Source organism: Schistocerca cancellata, chromosome 8 (genome assembly GCF_023864275.1).
Source record: "Schistocerca cancellata isolate TAMUIC-IGC-003103 chromosome 8, iqSchCanc2.1, whole genome shotgun sequence".
NCBI classification, from domain to species: Eukaryota; Metazoa; Arthropoda; class Insecta; order Orthoptera; family Acrididae; genus Schistocerca; species Schistocerca cancellata.
In genome coordinates this window covers 183,276,504-183,289,135 of record NC_064633.1, presented here as the reverse complement: position 1 = coordinate 183,289,135, position 12,632 = coordinate 183,276,504, and positions in this window count along the sequence as shown.

The window sequence follows — 12,632 nt, the reverse complement described above, 5'->3', positions numbered from 1 at the left end:
TTTTTGTATGAGATTTGTCTTATGGATTTTTCAGAGATTATAAAGAAGTAATGTGGGAAGGATATTTAACAATAATTTTTACTTGGAGTTCAAGTGTTAGAGGTGCTATTCATAGATGTGCTGAAGAAAACAATGCTGGAATTGAAATAAAAGATATACTTCCAAAAGAAGATAAAATTGTAATAGAATCTATGGAAATTTTTGTTCCTGTCATAAAATCTGAATCAGAATATTCACTAGAGCTAGAAGAAGAAAGACTAAAAAATCCAATAATTCCAGTTTCTTTCTTTGGGTCACAAACAGTTGAAATAACCAGACTGGAAGAAAAAATAAATTTTGAACTAGATAATTCTTACTATTATAAATCTACCGAATTTGATAAGCCTTTCTTTATCTTTGTTGTTTTGCAAACTAATCGAAAAATAATCAAATAATTCTTATTTATTCGATCATGTTAAACTATAGAATATCTATGTGAAAAATGGAAGAAATTAAGTTTTCCCTCAAGAACTATGGAATCTTGATTCACCAAATAATTATCTGAAAGCATATGATGCTTTCTTCGATTTTAAGAGAGTCACTCAATTAAATGATGATGTCCATGTAACTCCCTGTTTTATTGAAAATTATCCTGTATATGTCATAAATATGTCTAGAAGAATGAACATGTTAGCCAAACAAAAAACTACAACGAAATTATTTGCCACTTTTAATGATAAAAATCCGAAAGATAAAATTGTCTACATAGTCATATACAGTAGGACAAATTTTACATATGGTGCACAACATAAAGTTTTGAGAGAAAATTTTAATATTATTATTGTTTATTCCACATAAATGGATATTCTACTGGAAAAGCTTAATAATGCAAAGAATTCTAATTTGTTTAAAAAGATCGGTCATATAGAAGTAAATTAATTGTATTACACTATGGTTGTGAATATTTAAAAACTGGATACAGAGAGAAAATTTGTGTGTAACTTGGTAATAAATTTAAAATTATTTTGCTGGACAGGTTTAAGAAATAGTAACTACTTGGGACTTTCAGTTTTTTGAAGATGGTAATATTAAGCTAAAACATAAAAGAATGAGGAGAACTAAAAATAATGATAACGAATTTCAAGATCTGGTGTTCATTATGTGAGTAAATTTTTAGTCCCAACATCGCCTCGCGTATAAAATTTCAAAGATAATTTTATTGATTTAATTTTTATATTTATATTTGTGGGTGGGTGGGTTTTGATTATTACATAATCCCTTAGTGCTCTGAACATACCCACTTACTACTTCTCTCCCTATTTAGATGGGGGTCACAAAGTATTCTCACATTCGTGGATCCTGAAAAAAGCTCTAGAAGATTTTTCTATGCATCTTGTAACTGTTCCTCTGTCTTTAACAAACCTCCCCTACACCATTATCTCTGATTTAATTTGGAACTGACCAGAAGTGTGAGGGCACTCACTATACATGCTACATAAAACATCTAGTGAAGGAATAGAATTACTGAATTTATAAAGTGATATATAGTATAAACCTGATATTTACAATTCCTCTGTGCTGCTGCCTTAAGAGATTTCGTAGGTTACTGTAAGGGAGTTCGAAATTCATGAGGCATATGTGACAGAATTAGAGCATTCTCTTAGTACTCTGTCATGAGCCAAAAATGAGTTTAGTATTCTAGTTCTGTGATGCAGGATGTGATACATATTAAGATGATACGAATAGATTTTTCAAGAATACTAAAACGAAATATATATTATGCCATAATGATGTACAGGATTTTCGCAACAGGTAACAGTACATTGGTGATGTGAAAACGTGTATTTCTTATGGGGTCAGATGATGAGGGTGGGTGATGTGGTTTAGGGGCAATGTGGGGTGGGATGTGGTTGGAGTGGCAAGGTGGGGTGTAGTGCAGTGTAGTGGGGTGAGGAGGGGAGGTGAGGGGAGAGGAGAGGGCAGGAGAGCAGAGGAGAGAAGAGGAGATTTCCCAGAGGGTGTGGGGTAATTAATTGATCCATTTAATTTGTCAGCTGATTTGATATCAAAAGTAAACCTGGATTGGCATTCCTTGTCACAGAGATATGGTGAGTTACACAGAGGACTGATTATCCCTAGGGGGTCATAAATCAACCCTTGTAGAGTAATAAAGCACTTAGCAGAAGTATAAATTAAGGGGAGGGAGGGGAGGTGTGTGTTTAATGGATCAGTTTAATTAATTAGCATATTAATTTGATATTAAAAATGCACCAGGACCTTATTTACCCTACTACTGCACACAGATCCTGCCGTGACAGATCAAGATGCAAACAATGCATTTAGTGTGGGAAGAGGTGCCCTGGTGCTGCATATGACCTGTGTAAGGCACATTTAGGAAATACAAAAATTGTGTAACTCCCATAAATTAACTTATATATAAACATACCATTGCAACCACATGAGCCTAAAAGTACATTAAGGTACCCCTACATAAAAGAGAGTGACTAGATAAAATGATGACATAAAATAGCAAGTCAAAATATGTCATAAAATTGTCATAAAGAGTAAAACAGCTAAATTATAGAGTGCCTGCACAGCATATGCATACAAAATAAACCACCCAAAGATCAAGACATCAGGAACATGAACAGTTGTAAGCATTGCAATCTAATGACAAAGACCTATTTCTAATCCTTTGAATAAAAACATAATTTACAGAATATAAAAATAGTAAAGTGACCTGCAATAAAATAAGGTTATTATTAATTCCTCCTTGGAAATATAACTCTCCTATCTTCATATGCAACAAACAAACATTTTAAAAATTAGGCTATTGACAAAATAAAAGGTATCATCATAGCAACATTTCAAAAACTGGAAGCATTGTATCACAATATACTTGGTGTCTGCGAATCAGTTGATCACTCAGTAACTAGTATTTATCGACATGTTTAACAATTTCCAGCTCCTAGAGTAGATTCAACTTTCCCCCTTCTGAACAAGGTGTAGTATTCTCACAGTTTCTAGTTTGTGAGACTGGTGCCTGCTTGACTTAAGATATTCAGCAAATGTTTAACCTGGCATTACTTATTTAGCATGTCCTCTTTGAACCTGACCTTAAATATCCTGCCAGTCTGGCCTATACACAATATTTCACAATCACTACACTGTAATTTATATATGCCTGACACTGCATACTTATCCTTATGGGGGCGTTCATTGTCAGTGTAATTATGCTGAAGCTTATTACCAATAATGAAAACAATATGCAAATCCTGATTCTTAAAAAGCTTTGCCAGATCATAAGAGAGGTTCCCATGGACAGGATCTCCAAAAATCTGGACTTCAAAAATGAGAGACCTCTGTGCAAAGCTACTGATGTTTTTCTTTATATAATTTATCAACAATTACAGGGCTGTAGGCATTATTTACATGGATGTATTTCAAATTTACTAACTCTTTATCTATGTAGGATTGGCTGAGCGGTACCTTACTAATGAGGTGCACCATAGATTTCAAAAAACTGAACTTACACTGATGAGTGTGGTAGGAGGAAGTATGGATTATAGAATCGCTAGCCATGGGTTTTTAATAGATGTCAAGCCGAATAATACCCTCTACAAGCTGAAGTTGCAAGTCTAAGTAATAAAGCATCTGATTAAGGTGCACCTCTTTGTGAGTGAATACTATTTTTTGTGCAAGGCATTAAATTCCTCAGCTAGCAATGTAATTTCAGAAATAGGGCCATTGAAGATAATGATAATATCATCTACATACCAGTGATAAAATAGTACCTATTGAGCGAGACCAGTATTCTGTCTAAAGCCTTTATGCTCTAGATGATTGGAAAAAATACCTGCAGGACTCCCTGCTAAACACTTGCCCTTGACCAGACCATCATTCTGTTTGTAATACTGACAATTGAAAGCAAAGTAATTGTAGGATGTAAACTGCCTAAGTAAGATGATTAATTCTGCTATCTCATCTGAATTCATGCGCCTATGTTTGAGGAAATTTTCTGTACAATGAGGACTGTTTCCTTCAGAGATATGCTTGCATACAGATTTAATATCCAAGGAGACAAACTGCAATCGATGGGAAAGTTTTACCATATCGCAGTAATACCAACTCTTTTGTATTAACGATTGCAAAATTTTCTTCAGACAAAATTTTTCCATAATAATTGTAACATCTATTGAGAAGCAGTATCACCTGGGTTTCCCATACCATTAATTATCAGATATATTGGGTAATCAGGCTTATGAGTCTTAATTTGGGAATGGAACGTAGGTGTCTTAAGGTGCATCACTTTCATTTTTTGGTGAATGGTCAGGACAAAAAATAGTGGTACAACCATCTATACACATTCTGTGCTACTTCAAGTACATTTCGGAGGGATCATATTCTGTTTATTGGATGTTCTTCTCCTCAAAAAATTCTAATGTATTAGCTGTATAATTTATATTATATAGCAATATAACCAATATTTTATTGATATAGTCTATGTTATATAGCAACGTAATCTGTATTTTATCAAAGGTGGCTCTATAATCTGTAGCTTATGATTTTATTCTAATGACTAGGACTTTGTCATTAGACTGCAATGCTTACGAATACCCCTGTTCATGATGTCTTGATCTTTGGGTTATTGGTTTTGTATGTGTACACTGTGCAACCACTCTATACTTTAGCTATGTCATGATTTTACTTAGTTACTATCTTTTATATAGGGGTACCCTAATGTACTTCTACACTCCTGGAAATGGAAAAAAGAACACATTGACACCGGTGTGTCAGACCCACCATACTTGCTCCGGACACTGCGAGAGGGCTGTACAAGCAATGATCACACGCACGGCACAGCGGACACACCAGGAACCGCGGTGTTGGCCGTCGAATGGCGCTAGCTGCGCAGCATTTGTGCACCGCCGCCGTCAGTGTCAGCCAGTTTGCCGTGGCATACGGAGCTCCATCGCAGTCTTTAACACTGGTAGCATGCCGCGACAGCGTGGACGTGAACCGTATGTGCAGTTGACGGACTTTGAGCGAGGGCGTATAGTGGGCATGCGGGAGGCCGGGTGGACGTACCGCCGAATTGCTCAACACGTGGGGCGTGAGGTCTCCACAGTACATCGATGTTGTCGCCAGTGGTCGGCGGAAGGTGCACGTGCCCGTCGACCTGGGATCGGACCGCAGCGACGCACGGATGCACGCCAAGACCGTAGGATCCTACGCAGTGCCGTAGGGGACCGCACCGCCACTTCCCAGCAAATTAGGGACACTGTTGCCCCTGGGGTATCGGCGAGGACCATTCGCAACCGTCTCCATGAAGCTGGGCTACGGTCCCGCACACCGTTAGGCCGTCTTCCGCTCACGCCCCAACATCGTGCAGCCCGCCTCCAGTGGTGTCGCGACAGGCGTGAATGGAGGGACGAATGGAGACGTGTCGTCTTCAGCGATGAGAGTCGCTTCTGCCTTGGTGCCAATGATGGTCGTATGCGTGTTTGGCGCCGTGCGGGTGAGCGCCACAATCAGGACTGCATACGACCGAGGCACACAGGGCCAACACCCGGCATCATGGTGTGGGGAGCGATCTCCTACACTGGCCGTACACCACTGGTGATCGTCGAGGGGACACTGAATAGTGCACGGTACATCCAAACCGTCATCGAACCCATCGTTCTACCATTCCTAGACCGGCAAGGGAACTTGCTGTTCCAACAGGACAATGCACGTCCGCATGTATCCCGTGCCATCCAACGTGCTCTAGAAGGTGTAAGTCAATTACCCTGGCCAGCAAGATCTCCGGATCTGTCCCCCATTGAGCATGTTTGGGACTGGATGAAGCGTCGCCTCACGCGGTCTGCACGTCCAGCACGAACGCTGGTCCAACTGAGGCGCCAGGTGGAAATGGCATGGCAAGCCGTTCCACAGGACTACATACAGCATCTCTACGATCGTCTCCATGGGAGAATAGCAGCGTGCATTGCTGCGAAAGGTGGATATACACTGTACTAGTGCCGACATTGTGCATGCTCTGTTGCCTATGTCTATGTGCCTGTGGTTCTGTCAGTGTGATCATGTGATGTATCTGACCCCAGGAATGTGTCAATAAAGTTTCCCCTTCCTGGGACAATGAATTCACGGTGTTCTTATTTCAATTTCCAGGAGTGTAGTTCCATGTGGTGGCAATCGTTTGCTTATATGTATCTTAATTTATTAGGTTCATGTGGATTTTGTATTTCGCAAATGCACTGGTCGTGCCTGCCCTCTTGCGTTCCCTTCCCATGCATGTTGTTTGATCTGTCACTATAGTATTTGTGTGCATGCCAAAGGTACATTCTGTGGCTCATACCACGTTTATTTTGTAAACATGGCCCTATTTTGTACCAATATAGTAGAGTCAACAGGTATGTTCAAAGTAACATGCAGTATTCGGTGATTTTTTTCCAACTACCTTTACATTTTCAGTTACTGCTGAGTCCATTTTCCATTTTATATGGCTTTAACAACGGAAAATGGACACAGCAGTAACTGGATATAGCTTTATTCCCCCACTCGTAGAACATGGACCTTCCCATTGGTGGGGTGGCTTGCATGGCTCAGTGATACATGTTGTCAGACCATAGGTGGAACAACAACAAAGGTTCATCTCTTGAGAGAGAAGACAAATGTGTGGTTCCTCAAGAGGGACAGCAACTTTTTCAGGATAATAGTGTGGATCATTGACTGATCTACTCTTGTAACATCAACCAAAAGAATATTGCTGTCCTGGTACGGAAAATGGCTGAAAGCCCCCATTTGGGTCTCCAGCTGGGGGCTACTCAGGAGGATGTCATTATCAGAAAAATTAGGAGTAGGAATTAAACTTCAGGATAAAGAAATAAAAACTTTGAGTTTTATGATGACTTTTAATTCTTCCAGAGACAGCAAAGAACTTGGAAGAGCAGTTGAAGAGAATGGACATTGTCTTGGCAGAAGGATGTAAGACGAGCATCATCAAAAATAAAACGAGGATAATGGAATATAGTCATATTAAATCAGGTGATGCTAAGGGAATTAAATTAGGAAACAAAACACTTAAAGTAGTAGATGGGTTTTGCCATTTGGGCAGCAAAATAACAGATGATGGACAAAGTAGAGAGGATATAAAATGTAGCCTGGCAATCGCAAGAAAAGGATTTCTGAAGAAGAGAAATTTGTCAATATCGAATATAGACTTAAGTGATAGGAACTCTTTTCTGAAAACCTTTGTCTGGAATATAGCCATGTATGGAAGCGAAACATGGACGATAAACAGTTTAGACAAAAAAAATAGAAGCTTTGGAAATGTGGTGCTACAGATAATGTTGAAGATTAGGTGGATAGATCGCGTAACTAATGAGGAGGCACTGAATAGAATTGGGAAGACAAGAAATTTTTGGCACAACTTGACCAAAAGAAGGAATCAGTTGACAGAATACAGTCTGAGACACCAAAGGATCAGCAGTTTAGTATTGGAGGAAACTATGGGCTGTATAAACCGTAGAGGAAGACCAAGACATGAATGCAGTAAGGAGTTTCAGAATGATGCAAGTTGCAGTAGTTATTCAGAGATGAAAAGGCTCACACAGGATAGTGTAGCACAGAGAACTGCATCAAGCTAGTCTTCAGAAAGCAGACCACCACACGTGGATTTATGACAGATGAGTTTCATATCCGTCTACTTTTTTGTAGGTTTATGTTACATTCAGTTTGTTTTATCTGCATAGTAGTGCAAGCTAGGACCATGCCCTTTCCCCTATTTGTACTAATTGATTGGTTTCTTCTTTTGATAGACAACCTGATGATGCACCAAAATCATGAAACCTGTCATTGATATTAAATAAATTTGCAACCAAGACTGTTTTCATACTGAAATAATTGAACCTGCTATTACTGCCACTTTAATGCAACTGGACTTATTAGGGCGCAAGTGCAAGGATATGTTGCTACTAAAAATACGAAGGTTCCTGTGAAGAAAGCTGAGAGACTGATTGTTCTGGGGCTGGAAAAAGTTACTATACTTAAGTAAAGGGTTACTGTGATACATACGAAATGAGTAATTGAATCAGCATGGAATAACGAAGGTATTCTCGAAGATAGTGTTATGGGGCTCATTATTACTTCTAGCCCCTCATCCACTCCAAAAGGAGTGCTGACTATCCCCTTTTGGACAATGCAACTGCCTGCAGGTAACAGTCGGTAGAAGTATGTACAAAAATAAGTTTCCTTGCTTTTGAACAGTGTATTTTATTTCTATGATCCATGCCTGCATTGCCTATAACCTGTAACATGTAGTGTATCAGCCCCTGAAGCCAGTGTGAGGATAGTTGCACGCAACCAACGAAAGCGGAAATTTCAGTTTGTTTTTAGCGCCGATTTATTTGCTGACATTGGTTGTAGAGGTTAGCCTGAATCACCATGAACAAGGTGAGTGTGATGAATAGTTCTGCCATAAGTTGTTGACAGCTGTTTTCTTGGATACATCATGAGGCTGTGGTTAGGTTAGTAGTTCAGTAATTAATCACTTAAAATCAGTTGTCAGCAGAGCAAGTAGCACTCCTGTCATATGTCAAGGTGGCCGCTGCCAACACTGCTCTGCATTTTACTTAAGGGCCCTGACATGTTCAATAATATTGTCAGTCTGTCAATATATTGACTGTTTGAGGCTATGTATTGAGATATTGTCAGTATTAGAAATACTGACAAGCAACATTGATGGCCCCAGAAATATTCTCAATATTGCCAATATGTACTGAGTGTTGTGAGATTGAATGTTGACAGTTTGACAATATTTGACATTCAGGTGTTGGGAGAGCTTCATGAACCAGCCACAAAGTGTTAGTGGCCACTGTCTATGTTTTCAGTGCACATTTTATCATAACATCTCTCAGACTCAGCTTTCAAGTAATCTTTTAACACAAAACAGAGGTAATAGAACCATGCAGTAGCAGTCGTATTTACCACTCTACAATAGTCAGTGGAGAATACACCAACGTATTGCTTTCTTTATTAATTTGGGAACGCAGTTGACTTTGCAATATGCATGCAATGACTGCAAAATATGTATTAGCCTCACCATATCACAAAATGTAAAAAAATTGCATTAATTATCTGAAAGTAACATTGTAGAACAGATATAATTACTTCATAGGTATCAATAACATTTTTGCTAAATGTGTTCGCTGATATTATAGCACAAAACTCGAGCATTCGAATGACCTGCCAGTCGCCAGAAATCTCAGTTACACTTAATTTATTGTCGACAATTATTGCCTCTCCCATTAACCAGTTTTGTTTCTCTATTATATCTCTATAATGTTATAATTTTAGTCAGTATTTATCATATGACAAGTCACTTCCTTTTTCATCCATTCACGGACTTGCTTTCTCTTTTTTGTTGTTTTCTGTTGTTTACTAGCTATAGCTAAAATAGCTGCAACAAACACATTCTTTTGGGCAATATAAGTTCAACAAACGTCAAACAAAAGAGATAAAAATGCATACATCCCCACAGCAACAGTAAGCTCCAGGCCTACTCCAAGGCAAGAAATTAAACACAAGTACATTTAACGTTGGTACCCAATGCCCATTAGCCATCTCACCACTAGGAGGTACACAATCACTTTAAATTCCCCTTTTACTAACAATATTAGGGAGTGTGAAGCAAATGGCGACACTTTGGTGTCATAAGACAATGTTATTCCACTCCCAGATAGACAAGATATGGCCAAACTGGCTAAAGGCTACCCACATGTAAAAACCAAAGCAAACAGTAATACATCACTGACTAGCCACAAGGCTGTTACTCATAAATCAGGTTAAGCACTTAAATAAACTACTGGGCCCCTAAAACAATATTAAAATGATAATGACAATCAAACCCTTATTTTTTTAAGGGGCTCCGGAACGCCCTATACTTGCAATGTTAAAATTACGCTTATAAATTACACCTTTCCTCACAAAGTATTTGAGGTAGGAAGTTGAACTTTTTACAGATTACTTATTGGAATATGGGCTACAACTTAACACAGGGATTTTACAAAATTTTAGTTCAGTTAATAAAGATGATTTTTTTTCAATTGTAATGAAAATTCACAACATTTTTTTGCAATTTTTTATTCATATATTCAAAAATATACAGTTTTTTGGAAAAAAGGCTGTGTTAAATTATGCAGAAGGTACTGTGTAACATTTACTGAAAGTTTGAAACAAATATGTTTGGAATATCCTTAGAAAACATGTAATTAGTATGAGAAAATAAAAGTTTTGGGAATCGAGCGACAAAGATTGGATTAACTTTTTAGTGCATTCCAGGTCCATAGGATGGATTATCTTCATCCTTTGCAAACTCCTCCTCCAGCTTCCTCTTGTTCCTCCTCCTGTTTACTCTTGCTTGTATTTCTAGACTCTTAAAGCCCTGTCTGCAGCCCGAAGGCATTCCTTGTCTAAAGCAAGCATCGCTCGTACCATGTTAGAACCTATCTTCATTCCCATATTTCTAAATACCTTGCACCTTGCAATGTTGCCATCATTGAAAGTCGCAACAGCATCATACACACCAAAGTGAAGTGTTTCTATTCCAACAAATACAGTCTTGGGGATTCTCGACCATATAACACTATTTACACTTTCATTGGAGTTTTGAGTTTTTCCGTGAATACACTTTTTCAACAGTTCAGGTGCTGCTAAGTCTCTGAAAATAGGTTTTATCACCTCCATTATTGCATGAGGCAGACTATGCTTATGAGTGTACACTTCACCAGTTAGCAATCCTTTGTTATATTTACACCAACTGTCTTCTTCTTTGGGACACAAGGTATGTTGGGGATTTTCATCGGTTGAAGAAGTATGAAAAAAAAAGAGCCCAAACAGCCTTCTTCATTTCGTCGACACTTTGTGTATTTTGCCTAATAGCCATTCCATAATAGTTCTGTATTTTGTCAATTACACTGTCAGTTAACCTTCGCTTCCCATCCAACCCTTTCCCATCACTGAGTTTTTGTTTTTTGTACGAAGCTTTCAGTCGCCGAAGTCTTGTTCCCATTCGCTTCTGTACGTGTCCAATACACTCAAATTTCTGCACTACAACATCATCACCATAGGGCTCCAGTCCTTGAACATGTTTGAAACTTTTAGAATCACCGTCACCAAGGTAATTAACATATCGCACTTTATCACACGCCTCAGAACGCTGGAATATACTGGCAACACCAGCCACTTCCATTCCTCCACTACTGCCACTATAGTTAGCTTTGCAATTATTTTCACGTGTACCTTTATATTTTTGTGGACATCTACAATACTTTGATATTACTGCTACATCTAAAACTTTCCCTGTATACATACTGGTGGCAGATACTACACCATGAAGAGATGTGTGTCCCTGTTTATGCCAGGTACCATGCTGCAGTCAAATCTCTGTTACCATTATTTTCCATTACTGCCTCTTCCACAGCGTTCTTCATAGATTCTATACAGACATCTTCTACTTTAGACCCTATTAATTTATTATAGGTCGTAAACTTGGTTGGGGGATTTGGAAGATTCATGATGCCACAGAAAATTGCACCTGCAGTAGCACCCTTACCAACTGAATGCAAGAACACTGTTCCAAAAGGTGGTCATGTATGAACACTTATCAAATTTCAGTTGTATTTCACTAGCAAGTCCTACGTGCTTTATTATGGAGAGTTCCAGACCAACTTCACTACAATGAATACGTCTTACACAGTTTGAAAAAATTCCTTTGAGAACCGACATATCAAATATTTCATTCACATCCGATTCGCCCATAAAACATTCATAGTTTTCACTCATTGAACCAAGCTTCTTCTGTGAAGTATTTTCTTTCCCACTTTGACTGCTATGGGCAGGTGTACTTGAGAGGTTAGGTTCACTCACTTGGTTATCGTCTTTATTGTTTACAGTAATAACACATACCTTTGGCTTTCCAACATTTCTCCTTTTCTTAAAAGCCTTCAGAGGATTTCTAATAACTTTACTTTTACTCATTATTATACTTCAACAAAACAGAGACTCAAGAAACAGAATTAATGACGAATATTTTCGAGATAACGACAGAGTAAATAAACATGAAACAATCGACAATTACACCAGCGATATATATTGAACCATCACAGGTTAGCCACAACACATACTTTATCTCACATCACTAAAATGTACCTGATGAACACGGACGTTAATAATAACACCATTTGACAGCAGTTTAACAGCGCCACAGTGGGTCACGCCCATGTAGAACACATTTCAAAAAAAATTTAAAAATAGTTGTAGTCTTCGGAATTGAATAAATTATATATGTATTAAAAGGTAATAGTCTGCAGATTCAGAAAACGCAAAAAAGTAAAAATTGAACTTTTCATGATTTTGAGCCTTTCCGGAGCCCCTTAAGGAAATCAAGAAACTCAGTGCTCAGTTTGCCCGAAGGCTTTCATCACACACCCATAAGGACCTCACAATAATAGAAACACTGAGTAATTTACTTCCCCAAAATCGCTAAAGCCAAGTTCCAATCTGGCGACACAGCCGCCACTTCTTAATACCAAGAGAATGACAATAAACTACTCAACGTCAGGCTGGAACAGGAGATCCACAGAAGTGCATGTGAC